This window comes from Ovis canadensis, chromosome 21, assembly GCF_042477335.2.
Source record: "Ovis canadensis isolate MfBH-ARS-UI-01 breed Bighorn chromosome 21, ARS-UI_OviCan_v2, whole genome shotgun sequence".
In the NCBI taxonomy this organism is placed as follows: Eukaryota; Metazoa; Chordata; class Mammalia; order Artiodactyla; family Bovidae; genus Ovis; species Ovis canadensis.
Window position 1 is genome coordinate 50,766,782 of NC_091265.1, and position 18,305 is coordinate 50,785,086.

Genomic DNA, 18,305 nt, shown 5'->3' on the forward strand with positions numbered 1-18,305 from the left:
AGCTGAATGATTTTACCCACTGTTATTGTATTTCAATTGTTCTCCTATCTTTACAAATTCTTTATATAATAGATAATATCAATAACTCCTCCCCTGTGGTAAAAATTACAGTAAAGCAACACAGAATTCTTAAGCAGCAGTGTCTGGAGGACTGATGGGCTGGCAGAGAAGAAGTGGAGGCACTGTTAAGAGACCCTTGTAGGGAAGAATGTGTGTGTTACTTAGTCATGTTTGGCTCTTTGCGACCCCAGGGACTGCAGCCCTCTCCTCTGTCCGTGGAATTCTCCAGGCAAGAATGCTGGAGTTGGGTTGCCATGCCTTCCTCCAGGGGATCTTCCTGACCCAGGGATGGAACCCAGGTCTCCCGCACTGCAGGCAGATTCTGTACCACCTGAGCCACTAGGGAAGCCCAGGCGGGAAAAATGTATGGGGCCAAAGGCAAGAAAGGTCAGCCCCTCCTCCACCATCATGTGCCTGCTAAGTCACCCAGTCATGTCCAGCTCTTTGCGACCCCATGGGGTATAGCCGCCAGGCTCCTCTGTCATGGGGATTCTTCAGGCAAGAATACTGGAGTGGGTTGCCATTTCCTCCTCCAGGGCATCTTCCTGACCCAGGGATCACACCTGTGTCTCTTATGTCTCCTGCATTGGCAGGTGGGTTCTTCATCACTAGCCCACCTGGGAAGCCTGGATACATGTATACGGGTGTCTGAGTTCCTTTGCTGTCCACCTGAAACCATCACAACATTGTTAATAGGCTATACTCCATTATGAATGAAAAGTTTAAAAAAAGCAACCTTGTAACAGAAAGTGTGAGTGGACATGGAGACCTCTGTCTTTAAGGGCAGATTGAACATAAGAATTTCCTTTTAATGGCTTCTTCCCTGCCCTAGAAAAGTCCAAGTAGGAGGGATGGGAAAGTGGCAGCCGCAGAAAGGTATCCACCAGCTAAGTGTCCTCCCCATCCTCCTCTCAGTATCTCAGGTTGGTTTAGAGGAGCACGGGCCTATCTAAGCACCACCTTTCCCATCTCTCCTTATGCCTGAGGGGCAGCGCATGGTGAGGACCTGGCTAGTGGTCCAAGAGTGGAAACTTCCTAGAGTTGCTTCCTCCTTCTGGCAACACTTCTTCCCTCTTCTGACTTCTTTTTCTTCTTCCTCCTTGGAAATTCAAGTGAGGGTGAGGTCGAGGCACCGTCTTTCCACCATGAAGACAAGCGTCTGACACTGAAGATTGCAGAGAAGACAGACAAGAGGCCCCTGGGGGGCTGATGCCGCCAGGCGGCTGGTCCTCGTGATGGGCAGCCTGCCCATCTCACTATCTCTGGACTTCATGCCTCACAGGGACGCCTGTGAGCTTGGGCTTCTGTTATCTGCAGCGGAATGCAGACCCTGACACCAGGAGGCCGTGTAGATGAAAGCCTCAGTGAGCGTGCACTGCTAGGAAGGCACAGCTGTAGACACATCAGAAGCAAAATCCGTTTCTCTTTGGCACTTGGGAAAAACGGTCCATGTCTCACCAGCATTCCCTGTGTGTTAGTTGCTGAAACCTACATTCTTCTGTGTTATCAGGTGGGAACCATAGATCAACTAGCCTGTGAAGAAAAATCTCCCTGGACCCTCAAAGACTCAGGCACTGTGTGGCTCACCCCAGAAGGAAGGGTGAGAGTATCAGCCTTAAAGGGTAAATGTTAGCCATGAAATGTTTGCAAAGTCAGTGGGGGCCGAGGATGTGTCTTTCATGGGAAGAAGAAAGCAATCCCCTAAGGACATCAGAAGCTCAGTTTCCGGCTGGTTAAAGGGGGAATGGTCCCCTGAGGCCTGGATGGAAAGTTGCTGGGGAGATAAATGTGGGGCTGCAAAGAGAGATGGCTCTGGTCTCCACCTGCAGTCTGGAAGCAGAAGTGGAGACAAATGGAAGGCATGGAGCTACACTGGGGTGAATTAACCAATATGGACCTTCTGTACAGCACAGGGAACTCTGCTCAACCTTATGTGGCAGTCTGGACGGGAAAGGAGTTTAGAGGGGAATGGATACATGTATATGTATGGTTGAGTCCCTTTGCTGTGCACCTGAAAATTACCACAACATTGCTGATCAGCTCCACTCCAATACAAAGTTAAAAATTTAATAGAAAAAAATAAAATAGATGAAGACCTCAATGCAAAATGATAGAAAAATCAGGGGCCTTGGAGTTTAATTGATGTGAGTTTGACCAGCTCATTGGCCTTGGGCATCACCTGACCACATCAGCCTTAGGTTCCCAAGCTGTGAGCTAGAAATAACAGTGCCCACGTACAGGTTTATCATGAGGACTAAATGGGGCATTGCACACGATGAGCCCGGCACACAGTAGGCACTCTGTGTATGAGAGCTCACAGGGAGGACAGAGGGGAAGGTAGCCTCCGGAGTGGTCGCCAGGGAACCCCAGCCCCGGGGACCCCCCAGAGATCCCCTCCTCCTTGCTGGAAAGTGAAGGACAGCTGCTGGTTATCTTCATCACCACTTCCTGTGCAGAATGTATCTATTTGTTCCATTAACTTAACCGCAGCCTTAGTACACAAAGCCCTTTGGTTGCGGGGGAGCGGATAACGCAATGAGATGCTGTCCCCTCGGTGAGCTAACAATGTTAGCGGACGATGACAGGTGGGTAGGAAGATGGGATGGGATGGGAGGGGGCAGCTGCGGCCCCCCGCTCCCTGCTCTTGGCTGTTTCTGCCGCTACTCAGAGGAAGAATGTGGGCTGTTATCTATTAGTCTGCGCATCAGAAATCTCATCTAATTTCATAATGAAGATCTAACTCCATCAGATATGGAAGACGTGTCAGCAGAAATGCAGAAGGCCATTTTTACGTGTCAGCCGGCTCACCAAGGGGCCCCCGCCCGCCCGGAAGAGTGTGAGAAGAGCAGGTTTGAGGGGATGGGGGCTGCCAGACCAGGCTGGTCCTGATGGGGGACGCTGGTTGCCTCCTCTTATGAGTGGATCCCGCCAGGCTGAAAGCTCTGTGAGGACAGGGGTTCTTTGTGCTCCTGTATACACAGTGCAGGGAGCCTGGTGAGTGCCCCAGCAGGTGGACCAAGGAGTCCCATATGTCTGGCTTCCCAGGCAAAGTGTGGTGACCCGCTTTCTTCTTATAATTGAGGTTTAATTGACATATGGTATTACATTAGTTTCAGGTGTATAATAAAACGATTTGATGTTTGACCCCTCTCCAGTACTCTTGCCTGGAAAATCCCATGGATGGAGGAGCCTGGTGGGCTGCAGTCCATGGGGTCACCAAGAGTCAGACACGGCTGAATAACTTCACTTTGATTTTTTACTTTCATGCATTGAAGAAGGAAATGGCAACCCACTCCAGTATCTTGCCTAGAGAATCCCAGGGATGGGGGAGCCTGGTGGGCTGCCATCTATAGGGTCGCACAGAGTCAGACACGACTGAAGCAACTTAGCAATATACAATGCAAAATGGTCACCACAACACGTCTAGTTACCGTCCCTCACCCATTTGATGCCCAGTTTTTCTTTCTTTCATTGAGGTATAGTTACAATGTTGTGTTAATTGCAGGTGTACAACAGTGATTCAGTTATACATATATACGTATGTGCATGCTCAGTCACCTGGTCGTGTCTGACTCTTTGTGACCCCATGGACTGTAGCCTGCCAGACTCCTCTTTCCATGGGGTTTCCCAGGCAGGAGTACTGAAGCAGGGAGCAGGCTACCATTTCCTCCTCCAGGGGCTCTCCCTGACCCAGGATTCGAATCCGCATTTCCTGTGTTTCCTGCATTGGCAGGCGGATTCTTCCCCACTGAGCCACCTGGGAACCCCATATATATGTATATATTTTTTCAGATTCATATCCACTATAGGCTATTACAAAATATATTGAGTATGGTTCCCTGTGCTACACAGTAGGTCCTTGTTGGTTATCTATTTTATTTTTTTTCAGTTTTATTTATTTTACTTTATAATATTGCATTGGTTTTGCCATACATTGACATGAATCCTCCATGGGTGTACATGTGTTCCCCATCCTGAACCCCTCCTTCCTTCTCCCTCCCATCTCATCTCTCTGGGTCATCCCAGTGCACCAGCCCCGAGCACCCTGTATCACACATCGAACCTGGACTGGCGAATCGTTTCACATATGATATTATACATGTTTCAGCGCCATTCTCCCATATCATCCCGCCCTCACCCTCTCCCACAGAGTCCAAATAGAGTAATGTGGATATGCTAATACCAAACTCCTAATTCAACCCTCTCCCTCCCTTCCCCCTTTGGGTAACCATAAGTTTGTTTTCTATGTCTGTGAGTCTACTTCTGTTTTGTAAATAAGGTTGTTTGTGTCATATTTTAGATTCTACAGATAAATGATATCATATTCTGACACACTTCACTTAGTGTGATAATCTGTAGGTCCCTCCACATTCCTGCAAGTCAGTGCCCGGTTTGTTTTTGGCAAGCCTGCTTACTCCTCAAAACCAAGAGCTCCAGCCACCCTGGTCCCCTCCTGAGGACCAGTCTTTATGCTCGGATGAGGGATGGCAGAGCTCTGGCCCAGCTCTGTAACTCTCAGGATTGAGTCAACACTGCTGTGACCTTGCTTATAAAGCTTCTGAAACATTCTGAGCCCACTCGGCTTCCTCCTCTGGAAAGCAGAGTTGCTATAGTCCCTGTCTCATGCTTTGCTGTGAAGTTTGAATGAAGTGACCCGTGCAAAAGGGCTGAGAACAGGACCTGGAGCTTGGAAGCACTTGAAAATTATCAGCCATTATAAGGGTCTGAAAAAGGACATGAGTCTTCCTTCTCTGTATTTGGGTGCTTTGTCCTGGGAACCTGCTGGAGACATAGTTCCTCCAGGATTTGTCTGTCTGTCTCTCAAGGGCACGACCCCAACACAAGCTCAAGACAGACTTGTTTACCTTCTTCCTTCATGATCCTCTCACCAGGACTTCGCATATTGTGCTCCCTCCTTCGAGCCCCTGGTATTTTATGAGGACTCCCGTATTCTCCTGTGCTAGACCCAGGGATCTCTTATCTGCAGAAGCCATGTTTTCACAGGTGGCATTTCCTCTAGCTCTCCACAGCTGGATGGGCATCTCAGAGTAGGAGCTGAGAGTCCTGCCTCCAAAGCCACAAATATCAGCTTTGACACTTTCTAGCTGTGTGACCCTGTCAGTGTGAATAACTTCCAAAAACCCAGTTTCCTTATGTGTAAAACAGAGGCACTGAGTATCCAGCTCACAGGATTATTGTAGAGATCAAATAGGTTTAGGTGGTGGCTCAGTTGCTAAGACTCCACCTGCCAATTCAGGGGAGAGTGGTTCAATCCCTGGTCCAGGGAGATCCCACATGCTGCAGCAACTAAGCCCGTGGGCCACAGCTGCTGAGCCTGCATTCTAGAGTCTGTGCAGCAAGAGAAGCCACCGCAATGAGAGGCCTGCTTACTGCATCGATGAATAGCCCCTGCTCGCCACAATTAGAGAGAGCCTGCCCAAAGCAATGAAGACCCAGTGCAGCCCCCCAAAATAAAATAAAATAAATGGATTGATTCCCATGAGGGGCTTAGAATAGCTCCAGCTTTGTATCAAATAGTCAATCAATGGTAAGTACTATTAATCATAGATACTATATAACACCCCCCAAACACCCAGGCAAGTGGCCGTTTCATTATAGGTGAGACCCCTCCCATTTTATTTCATCTGCCTATGGATAACAGGTCATTTCCACCTGCTACGAGGTATCTTTTCTCTTCTTTTGCCATGAAAATGAGTTTTATGGGTTTTTTTTATATTAAATTATCTTGACAATATATCCGAGCTCAGCACCTTGGAGGGAAAGGCAGGGACACAGGCCTCTCCTTGGCACTTGTTTGTCATCTTCTTCTACCACCCTTCTGCTTTACTGTTGCAGACGCTGGCTTTCGAACAGAAGCCAAAGAGAGTGCGCACCTGTCTGGGGTCATAAAGCTGAATTCTAGTCTTAATTCTTTCACAAATTAGTGTGCAACATGGAGAAAACCACTTCCCTCCGGACTCCGGTTCCCACAGCTGAACAGTGATGGGAGCACGCTGGATGCTGCTTGGGTCCTTCTCTGTTCTCAGACTCTGTGAACGTGACCATAACTCCAAGTTCTCTGAGAGTCTAACAGTGTGGACATGATGGCGCAAAATCCTTGAGACAGGATGTGTTGGCCTGTGACCTCTGCTTGGATCGTATGATAGGAAGGCACCAAGCCCTCTATCACCAGCTTTGGAAAGCTGAGTGGAGATACCCTGACCTTTGAACATGAGATATTAATGTTTCAACTTTTCCTTTTTAATTGTGTGAGATGCGCTGTCATTGGCGTAACAAGGTTGCACACCGATGTGCAGGTCTTGGCCGACAGGAAACAGCGGACGAGAAGCCTCTGGCTCTCGCCTTCCTGGGGACTGCCTGGGCTGCCTCCTGAGCTCAGGGCTGAGGACCAGCCCCTCCAGCTCCCCACCCTCCAGAGGGACATGCACCAGGATTTACCACGTGTTTTCTGTCCCACGGAGTATGGCTTAAGTGCCTTTAATGCAGCCTGACTCATCACTCATGATTTTCTTGAATGTTTCTGACTTCTGTGTCCTCTTAGGAAAAACAAGAAAGAATAAAATGAAGTAGGCAGTCTTAACTCTTATCGGTTTTTTATTGCATCCAGCTTGCATTTTCCAACATGGTCTTCAAAGCTCTCTGTACTGAGGTTAAGAATCGCCCACCTCAGCACCCAGCCCAAATCTGCAGAGAATATCTCCTCTCCCTTGTTTTCTACTCTGCAGACACGAACTCCTTCATGTCACTTGTAAATTGTCCTTCCCCTTGGTTCCCTGACTGATGCGAGGCTTAGTCCAAACCCACCATGTATGAGACACTTTAGAAGGGAAAGAGCGTATTAAGCATGTGTGTTAGGAAGTGACTTCTCTGTGGTGCTGGGACAGTTAGTATTCTGTATCAACTTGGCTGAGTCACAGCACCCAGACATTTGGACACACATTAGTCTATATGGTTCTCTGGAGGTTGCTTTCAGATGAAATAGAGTCAGTGGACTTTGAGCAAAGCAGATTACCCTCCGTAACATAGGCGGGCTTCATGCAGTCAGCTGAAGGTTCTATGGGGAAAAGCCTGTGTTTCACCAAGAAGAGGGGATTGTGCCAGGAGACAGCCTTCACACTCAAACAGCAGCATTGACTCTGCCTGGTGTTTTGCCCTATTTTGAACTTACATCCATGATCCTGTGAGCCAGTCCTTTGAAATAAAACCCTCTCTTTACATATGCATCCTAGTATATATATACATGAACACAGACATCCTATTAGTTCTTTCTGAGGAACCCTAATGTATAGCATAGTGTGATGTAACATTACCGTTTCCCTGTAGGCAAAATGTTCTCTCGGCACATTCATTTGTTGGATGTGAAGCTTTCTGGATTTCAAAAGATAAACTCTCACATTCAAGTCCTTATTTTTTCCTTCTGTTCCCCTAACACTTTTATTGAGGAGATAAAACAGTCAGGTAATATTTTAATCAGTAACAGTTAATTACCAGAATGTTCTTCCTGTTGCTTCTATTATCTTCTGAACATCGAACAACACCACTCCCCCAGCCATCCACCCACCCAATCTGACTCAGGGCCCTACATCTCTGCATACCGGGATAAGCACCCTGGGCTGGATATTAGTTCTCAAACTTGAATGCAGCTTCCCTAGTGGCTCAGATGGTAAAAAAAAAAAATCTACCTGCAATGCCAGAGACCCAGGTTCAATCCCTGGTTGGGAAGATCCTCTGGAGAAGGGAATGGCTACCCACTACAGTATTCCTGCCTGGAGAATCCCATGGACAGAGGAGCCTGGTGGGCTACAGTCAATGGGGTTGCAAAGAGTTGGACAAGGCTGAGCTTCTTTCACTTACTCACTGCCAACTTTGGGGACCAAAGGAAAAGAGTTGATCTTTCAGCAACACAAAGGATCAAACATGAGAAATTTGTCTCCTAAACATCCAGGTTAGAAATTAAATGCTTGGGGCTGCCCAGTTGGCTCAGTGGTATAGAATCCACCTGCCAGTGCAGAGGACACATATTTGATCCCTGATTCAGAAAGATCCCACATGCTGTGGAGCAACTAAGCCTGTGTGCCACAACTCTGAGCTGTGCTCTAGAGCGTGAGAACCGCAACTACTGAGCCCACACTCCGCAACTACCGAGGCTTGTGCACCCTGGAGCCCTCGTTCCACATCAAGAGAAGCCACCACAACGAGAAGCCAGAGCACGGCAGCTAGAGAAAAATCCATGGAGCAACAGAGACCCAGCACAGCCAAAAATAAGCAAATACATAAATCAAGTAAAAAGAAGTTAAATGCCCGAGGCAAAAGGGTTTGTGTGGCTGCCACCCTAGGAATACATATAATGACCAGAAAGCTTCAAGTCAGCCCCTGTGACCCAGATTCCGGGGAAGCTGGCAGGAATCCTTGCAGACACTGATTACCATGCTTCAGTCCCTGGCACCTGGCACTGGACCCCGAAGTCCAGAACAGGAAGCTCTGTGTGGGGAGCTTCTCTGCTAATCCCCCGTCTGAACTTTCTCTTCCTCAGCTCCAGGCCACTCGCTGCTCCTGGTCCCAGCACCTGCTGAGCAAACCAATAATCCTCTTCCCTCATTTGCATTGTTACCTTGAAGGTATTTTTAGTCTGTGATCATCTGCCCCTGAGCCCTCTCCCTAAGTAGGTGGTAATTTAACACCAGACCCAGATCTGCCAGCTGTGAAACTGAGCACGTTTGGGAGTTCTGGGGCCAGAGCTGGTGCTGGGAAGAATCTGGAAGCCTCGTTCAGGCTTCAGCAGTGGTTCAGAAGAGGAGGGGAAGGTCACTCTCGGAACTGGTCCTCTTGATTCTCTTAATGAGTTCTATAGTTTGTCTGTTGGGTTAACAGAGATTTAGAGATTTGCTCAGATGTTTGTGTGCATGTGTGTGTGTGTGTGTGTGTGTGTGTGTGTGTGTATGCATGCGTGTATGCCCGTGCGTGGTCGGGCAGATGAGGAAGAAGAGTAAAAAGAGGGACACTGGTTTTCCTGTGTCTCCAGCATCTAGCTTTCTGGCCCTGTGGCTCCACTCCTCTATCATAATTGTTGAAGGTGACAAAACCAAAAACTAAAAAAAAAAAAAAAATCAAAAAATGAAAATCTCAAACACTACACACAAAAATCCTGAAAGAGCCTTTTTAAAACATAGATGATTCTTTCAGCTTTTCAAGACTCTGAGGCCATAGACCATTGAAACATGAAGAAGACTATATATGGAATCTAAAGGGAAGAAAGGAATTTGGGACAATCTGTTTAAAAGACAGCAGGAGAAGACCTATGCCTTGAGCCAAGGTTTTGGGGAGGAATTTATCCATAAGACTCTAAGTAGCTGGAATCATCTCTATGATCCAGAGGATGAAAAATTTAAAATATTTTTCAAATAGATATTTTTGAAAAATAAAATTGAATATATTTTGAGTTTGAAACCCGTCAGGTCCTCCTAAGACATCACTAGGGTACTAAGCTGGCAGGTTAGAAGAGTTCCCATTCTCACCTGGAGGCACCTCTCTATTTTGCAAATTTATAGCCGAATTAACCTCAGTGACCTTACTTCAGTTTGAGTGTAAGAGTGTTGAAGACTGGAGCTGCGGTGTGGGGTGTGTTGCCTAGATGATTTAGGTGTGGTCCTTTTCATGTTGATTTCAGTAAAGTTTTTGACACAGTGAAGAACCCTGGAAGGACCAATTTGCTAAGCAATGAAGCTTAACATCTCCAAGTGGGACATAGGAGACTTGTACTTCCTGACCTGTGGCAATATTGCTTCTGTGATATTCCTGCCAAGAATGTACCATCTGTGACTGGTGAAAAGCAAAGGTGGGGCAGAGCAGGTTCAAAGTCATGCTTTGGAATGTGAGGTCTGGATACCCTTGATGTTTGATAAGGGCATGAAAGACAGAAGGATACACAACTGCTTCAAACTGAAGGAGACTGTGCGTTATGGCAGTTGAGTTTCCTGTGTGCTCCTGGAGAAGCTCCTGGGCAGGAGAGGAAGAAGAGATACTGTTAACGACTGTTGGCAACATGAATGAATTCCTTGTATGGCAAGGTTATGTTGGCATCATACTGACCTCAATCCCTGGGTCGGGAAGATCCTCTGGAGAAGGAAATGGCAACCCACTCCAGTACTCTCACCTGGAAAATCCCATGGATGGAAGAGCCTCATAGGCTACAGTCTGTGGAGTCGCAAAGAGTCAGACACAATTGAGTGACTTCACCTCACCTTTATATACTGGTCAGGAAGATAGAATTTTTGTTTGTGGGAAATAAACACTGGAGGTCCCTTAGAGAGGATGGGACCTTATTATTAGTCACATTTTTCTCTCTTTCAAGAGACTCTGGACAGAAGAAAGGAGCAGGAAACAAGTAGGCCAAGTCTATCTCACCAAGCAAAACTGCCAAGCTTGCCAACTCCGCTCTAGCCCCTTTTTCTGCTTGCTTCCTCCTGAGCTCTCTCCCTCTCTCCATCTCTAGCCACTCCCCCATATCTTCTTCTTACAATACGCTTCTTTCAATTTGGCTATTACATAATTTCCAGTCTCTGTGATAGCAGTTTTTCTTTCTGGGGATATAAGAATCTCAATAAGGAACACTTGAAAAGAACATGCCTCCAAGGCTCAAAGGAATTAATCTCTAAACATAGAATTTCCCACACTGGAAGTAGATGATGAAACCCTGACTTATCTTTCTCCACACGTGTCGTGAGATTCTCGCCACTTGGGAAGCAGCTAGCCCTGCCCTGATAATCTGAGATTCCTCAGACCACCTGGAAGAATTGGGCATTCTCCCCCATCATCCCTGGACCCTTAACTCAAAAGGAGGCTCTTCCCTTTTGGTGCTGAAGATAGTTTGATACAGAGGATGGAATCACCCTATTAAGTAAAATTCCACAACAGAGTGTTAAAAAGACCTGATAAAATATACACAGTTATTAAATATTGTCATCAAGATGAGCAATAAATCAGACATTTTATGGTTTCTGATTATAAATTCCATTTATTCTGTAAGCATTTCTAGAAAAAAAAATGCAGATGCAACAGAGATTTAAGCATGCCTGGGATGGGTGCATTTTATCTTTGCTATGAGGCTGCTGCCTCCCCAGGGAAGCATGAAGGGCCCTCCTGGGGTCATCAGGTACCAGCTGAGGTCTATCTGGGACTCAGAGAGCAGCATCTGAGAATATTCCTATAAAGTTTTTGCGAGTCAGGAATTCCAGCCAGATTCTTTGTGGAGGTGAACTTGAAGATAGCCTGTCCATTCCAAGCCCCAGACCAAGCTGAAGGAGAGGAGTCAGGTGGCAAGAATCCATGTGGGTCCTGGCAGGCAGCGCTAACCAGTACAGATCATTAAAGGGGAGTCAGGAACAAGACTCTGAGGACTTCCCAGGTGGCTCAGTGGTAAAGAATCTGCTTGCAGTGCAGGAGATGCTAGAGATGCAGGTTCAATCCCTGAGTTGGGAAGATCTCATGAAGAAGGCAACGGCAATGCACTCCAGTGTTCTTGCGCTGGCAAACCCCGTGGACAGAGGAGCCTGGAGGGCTACAGAGCCCTGCTCTCTGGGGTCACGGAGAGTCAGACATGGCTGAGCACACACAGCACACATGCCCAGGACGTGAACTCTCTGGAGGAGAGCCCACTGAAGACCAGGGAGTGAGCCAATCCCAGGGAGCGTGGTGAGCCTCAGTCAGCATCGACCTTCGCGTGCTCCAGCACTTCACACTTCACGTCTCGTTTCTTCACATCTGACATGACCCTCCGGCACAGGCATAGTGGTTTTCATCCTATAGACAGAGCACCTTATAGATGTCTCACTCACACAAGTGGGCCTGTCTCAGCTCCTGCTAATGCTGTGCTCCTGCTAATTTATCTTTAAAGTGGTTCTAGCTCATGGAGAAAAGACAAAAGCAGGCCATGTCATAACATTCCTTGTGACGGGATTTGACCTGCTTCTGGTCTGGGAATGACTCATGTTATTCCTTGATCAGATTTCTCTTGTTCTGTCTGGCTTGGTCTTTTTGTGATCACACATTGGGAGGTGAATAGGGCCTGTCACCTGAGGACAAGCTAGAGTGTCAAGACAAGCTGTGGGTCATCTGCAGGCCAGGTGGTCCAAACAAGGAGGCAGGTAAGTGGAGTGTACCTGAGTGGGCCTCTACCCATGCACCCTGCGGCTGGTTTAGTACCTGGGATCTTGTCATGAGGTTTGTGTGACAGTGCTCAGCCTCATGAGTCCCAGCTGCTGCCTACACTCACTCTCTCTCTCACACACACACACACGCACTCATACCAGATACACACAAACCCCACACTGATTGAGGGGCACGGATGTGCATCTGTGTACAACACTCAAAGTGTTTGCTAGACACTGGGGAGCACTGGCTTTTGAAAAAAGACAAGATAAATCACTCTAGAGAGGGAGAAAAGGAAAAAAAGATGATAAAGAAAAAAACCTGCTTTCTCCCCCCTTTCAAATGCCACAGGAAAATGTCAAGGAAATTGCTTTACTGGAAATAACAGAGAGGTTCAAAACAAAATTGTCAAGTGTCATCCCTTGGCCTGACTTTCTCTTCACACAGGGCTCCTCTCCCCCTGCCTATTAGCTGCCTTCCTGCCTCTGCCTCCAGACCTCTCAGGAAGCCACTTCTCCAGCCTCCAAAGGAGGATGAACTGAAAAACAGCCCTTGGAAAGCCTGTCACTATGAGGAATAATAGATAGTAAATAAAAGGTCAAAGAAGTGGGTGAGAGATCTTCCTTGGCCAGCTGGCTATACCCAAGTCTGGGACAATGTCCCCCAGGGACCACGTAGGGGGCATTTTATCATCATTTTCAGTGTCATCATTATCCAAGCCTTTATTACCCGAATTGATTGTGAGAGGTTGTGCCCAGGTCACTGTCAACAGGAAATTACATACAGATACTTCTGCCTTCTTGTAGCTTAAAATCCATCACATGTTTCACAGTCCTGCAAAAACCTTCCCTGAATTACTGTTTATTCTAGGCCTTCCCTGGTGGCTCAGATGGTAAAGAACCTGCCTGCAGTGCAGGAGACCCAGGCTCAATTCCTTGGTCGGGAAGACCCCCTGAAGAAGAGAATGTCCTCACTCCAGTATTCTTGCCTGGAGAATTCCATGGACAGAGGAGCCTGGCAGGCTACAGTCCATGGGGTTGCAGAGAGTCAGACACGACTGAGTGACTAACACTTTCACTTTTTTCTCTACTTCTATTATAACAGCAACCACAACAGTGCTTGGCTGTGAGACACAGGACAGGAGAGTTTTTGCATAATTATAGGATCATTTATTCCAAAATCAATTCCCAAGCTTCTGTGTTATATGCCAGGCCCTTGGCTGGAATCTCCAGACAGAGCAATAGACAAAACATGGATTCTGCCCTCAAGGAACTCACAGATGCTATGAACTGTTATATTCGATTTTTTGTTTCTTCTAAAGTGTAGGAAAACTATCTTTAAAGAAAATGTTTCAAGAAAGCCCAACATCTGAGACTAAAAAAATCAAGGTTTTTGGTGACATGGAAAGAGTGGATGGAGAAAACTTGTAAAAGAGAGAGTATAAATCCCAAAGCCTCAGGGAAGCCTGGTCATTTTTCTTGTTGTTTTAGTCCCTAAGTCATATCTGACTCTTTTGTGACCCCACGGACTGTAGACTGCCAGGCTCCTCTGTTCTTGGGATTTCCCAGGCAAGACTACCAGAGTGGGTTTCCATTTCCTTCTCCAGGGGATCTTCCTGACCCAGCGATAGAACTGGTGTCTCCTGCACTGGCAAGTAGTTTCTTTACCACTGGAAGCTCTGGTAATTTTTTTATCCCACAGTTGACCACTGGAGAACACAGGATGTGGTAGCGATTCTGCTGGAGCTCAAAGTCTTTCTCCTGCTTCCCCCCAGGTCCTAAAATACAACAAGGAAGGAAAGCCAGCTCTTGCCCCACTGAGCTCATCCTCTGCAGAAATGATAGATTTTGTCAAGGTTTTCTCAAATCTCGATTCACAACAAAGCTTTTCATTTCTACAGACCTATTCCTGATATGGAATATCCAAGCTGGGACTGGGAATCAATATTCTGATCCTTTACCTGGGGCAGAGAACTCTGCCAAAATAAAGCCCTTAACCAATCATTTGGTGGACTTTGATAAGCCAAACCGAAAAGACCCTAAGTGTTCATCATATGTATATAAACTAGTTTAGAGTATTATACTGTAATATAGGCAATTTTAGAAGGAAAGGAGAAAGATTTGCCCAACAAACAGAATACTCAAGAAGCAGCAAAATAGTTAAGACATAACTTATTGTTGTTCAGTTACTAAGTCATGTCTGATTCTTTGCGACCCCTTTCTGCAGCAGGCCAGGTTCCTCTGTCCACTCTCTCCTGGAGTTTGCTCAGATTTATGTTTATTGAGTCAGTGAGGCTAACTAACCATCTCATCCTCTGTCATTCCCTTCTCCTGCCCTCGAGCTTTTCCAGCATCAGGGTCTTTTCCGATGAGTTGGCTCTTCGCATCAGGGGGCCAAAGTAAGATGTAACTACAACCCTCAAAATCAAGGCCTATACTTTTTTTAACATTGCAATTAAGAAACTTGACCAATTAATTATATAGAATTCTAGATTTAATTTTCTTCATATAATACTTAGTGATGTTCATTTAATGGAGAACAACTTACTATTATTTTACTGCTGATGCTCTCCTTTTTGCTTTTAATAATGGTAACTAGAAAACTAAATGTCATGATGAAAACAAATCAGCTCAAAAGAAATCCCTGAACCTCAGGATGAAAAACATGATTCTCCAAGCATGCCACCTGCCACAGGTTCACGGCCCCTGTTCTATGTCTTGCTGGACTGTCAGTCAAAGTGATTGACACCATTTGTGCAGAAGGAGAGGCGATGGACCACATCCTCCCCAACCTATATAAACCTTGGAGCCTGAGTGAGACCAAGAAGGCCTTTATCTCTTAATTATTTCCCCACTGAACCACCAAGACATCATGCTAAGCACTCTGTTACAGTTTTGAGTGCCACTGCTGCCCACTTTAAATCTGACCCAACACCCAAGCATAATTCATTAATAAGATCTTCATGGTCCCGGATTTCAATAGAGCCACTATCCACTGATGGGAAAATAAATATCACCAGGCTGGATATGTTCTGAAAAACTCAATTGTATCTGTGCTCATTATATGCATCACCCCATCCTTCCAATGACATCTGTTCACAGGCCCATAGATAGACCAACTTTACTGAGTTATTTTCAAATTTATAAAAATTTGATAAAGCAAACCAGAACACAGTGAGTGGCCATTTGATAATACAAATAGGATGGCTGTTGTGAAAAGGAGGAATGAGAGGCATAGATCTTGGCGGAACCAGCCAATACATGAGACAGTCACTCCAGGTGATCAAGACGGGCAGAAAGATGGAAGAAGGACACCGAGAAATTGACAAATATGGTCATTCCTAAGTGTGTTGCTATCTATCTGTGCTTTTTATAAACTTTCTGAATCCTTCCACCCAAAGCCGGATCCTGTGGAGCCCCGGGAAAAATTTAAAAGAGGACTTCCTCAGAACTAATCCAAGGCTGGCCAAAGTGCCTGAGCTCCGTGTCCTCACCTGTTGGAGAATGATTTGCACCAGATCTGCTGAATCTACTCTGCTTTTGCTGAAGGGGGTCTGGGATTTGGCAGAGGGGTGCCCAGTGGGGGAAAGCTTTGGTAATAAGAAGTCCTAGGTGCACTAGCCCACAGTCCAGTGGCACAGAAGACTGAATGAAGCTCGTGAACGTGCCAAGGGAATTCTAGGGATGTGCACAGCCTGTGTTCACAAGGAGACTTGAAATCCCTTAAAGGCACTAACAGGTTTTCCCAGTTTTAGGACTGAAATTGGCTGAGCCACTTCATTTTTAATTGGGAGAAATTGCAGAAGCTTCAGGGAAACAAGGGGAGGAAGAAGACAAGGTACATGATGAGAAAGGAAGGGCCTAGGAGACGGAGAGTTGAAAGCACAAAGGAAGAGAGAGGAAAAAGCCTCCCCTGAGAAGCCAGGGCAGGACGCCACACAGGACAAAACCAGTGTGGGCTGAGATCCCGAGGAGGAATAGACCAAGGAGGCCAAGTTGTCACTCTCTTACTTACTCCTTAGATTAATTGCAAGAAAACAAGCCCACAGATGCCAAGGATTTGTGTTGAAAAACTCTGTATGTCAGGCTATACAAATCAATTAATAAACATACAAGGGGCAACAAAGCATAAGCTATATTTCATAGCTAGTAGCTATAGTTTTAGCATCAAAGTACAAAAGCCCATTATAATGCTATCCAGTCCTGCTGCGTCTGCCTGCCTACAATACCTCCCCATTCTCAGAAGTCACTCATTGCCTCAGTAGCTTTATTTATTTACTCTTGATTTATATTCCACCTACCTAGAAAAAAAGGGTCTGAGACAGCTTGTGATGTTAAAATATATAGAAAGCGGAAAAGCTAAAAATGAAAACAGGAACACTAACCCGTCAAAATGAACAAGGGAGGAGACGCAAGCAGCACCACCTGGTCTGGGCGAACGAGAGCTAGTGAACTTCAAACGGAGCTGCCGAGCCGGAGGAGAACACGTATGTTGGCTTGAATGTCCTCCGTGATGGAGACAGGAGGAAATCAGCTCACGTGGTCACACAGACTCTTGCTGGGCACCTTTTGGCATGTGCAGCAACAGATAAGAAACTGACTGTATTTTAGCTACAGATAAAGAGCATTTATAGCCGTCCCTTCTGATGGCCTTTCTTATGTCTGCTCCCTGTAGATGGCAGCTTGCAGGTCCTCTGTTGAGCAGGGTCAGGTTCTTAAGTAGCCCCCATCACAGCACCTTTTACCAGGTCCAGCATGGTGGTTCTGAAACAGGGATACTTCTAAACCACAGATCTGAGTTCCCAGCAAACATTATGATGGAATGGGATTCAGTGGAGGGGCAGAGCTCAAAGATATCTCTAAAATACAATGTTATGTGGCAGCCTGGATGGAAGGGGAGTTTGGGGGAGAATGGATACAAGTCTATGTATGGCTGAGTCCCTTTGCTGTCCACCTGAAACTATCACACTGTTGTTAATTGGCTATATTCCAATATAAAATAAAAAATTTAAATATATATAGGTATAGATATATACACGGCAGTACCCACAGGTCATTTCTGATGCTCATACCTATACTCCAGGTTGAAAGGGTTTTATTTCAATCATTTTCTCTCTGAGAATCAGCTTCTAAATTTTGCAAGTTGGTGTCTTTCTATCAGCATGTTCTCACCTTGAAAGTTCAAGGGAACTAGAAGGCCTTGAACCTTGGAAATGGTAATGTGCCTCGTACCCCATGGGGAGGGGAGACTGAGGTCCTGCTCAAAGCTACAAAGGGATACAGCTTAAAGAGAAGCCCCACCGGCTCGCAGCCTGGTGTCAGATCCTGGGCTAAGTTCCAGAGACACACCAACCAGGACAGGTGCGTCCACCAACGAAGTGAGGACTTTGGAACTTCTACTCAAAGGGAAGAAGCTGACACTCAGAGAATACCTAGTCTTCACCAGACACCACTGCCAGGCATTCCACACCGAGAACTTCAGCTCATGTGCTTTTTTTTTTTTTTTTTGAAATAGCATCATTATCCTGTTTTACTATTAAAAAGAAAAAAAAAAAAACCCACACACAGGCTCTGAAGAGCTAAAATAACCTCAAGATCACACAAGCATTGGTAAAACCAGGATTCAACTCAGTTCCATTTACACTCAAAGCCCACCTGCTCCCTTTCTGCTGTTTTTCACTGAGGAAATACTTCCCCTTCTCTGGGTTGTGCCTTCACCAGAGCTCAGCAGCATGGACTTGTTAAAGGCCAAGTCTCTGTAGTCAGAATTCCCGGGCTCATGTCTTAGCCTCACCTCTTGAAGGCTGCAGACCTTTAGGCAAGTTACTTTCACTTTTCATGTCTCAGTTTTTCCATCTTGTGTGATTGGCATCTCTCCTGCAGAGTGATGCTAGTGGTCAAGAACCTAGAGACGTAAGAGACACAGGTTTACCCTGGCTCGGGAAGAGCCCCTAGAGGAGGCTCGGCAACTCAGTCCAGTATTCCTGCCAGAGAATCCCATGGACAGAGGAGTCTGTTGGGCCACAGTCCGTGGGGTCACAAAGAGTCAGACATGACTGAAGCAACTTAGCACCCACA

The 18,305-nt window shown here is 46.3% G+C and overlaps 1 protein-coding gene and 1 long non-coding RNA gene across 4 annotated transcripts in view; both read right to left on the reverse strand.

Moving 5' to 3' along the window:
* NTM (neurotrimin) overlaps positions 1 to 18,305 on the reverse strand; it is a 956,964-nt gene that overhangs the window by 442,979 nt on the left and 495,680 nt on the right. The gene's annotated exons all lie outside the window — the stretch shown is intronic.
* On the reverse strand, positions 11,068 to 16,787 carry LOC138426433 (uncharacterized). The gene is made up of 2 exons (XR_011251645.1): positions 16,613 to 16,787; positions 11,068 to 11,880 (listed from the first exon to the last, which is right to left on the reverse strand). It is a non-coding gene; the product is annotated as an uncharacterized lncRNA (long non-coding RNA).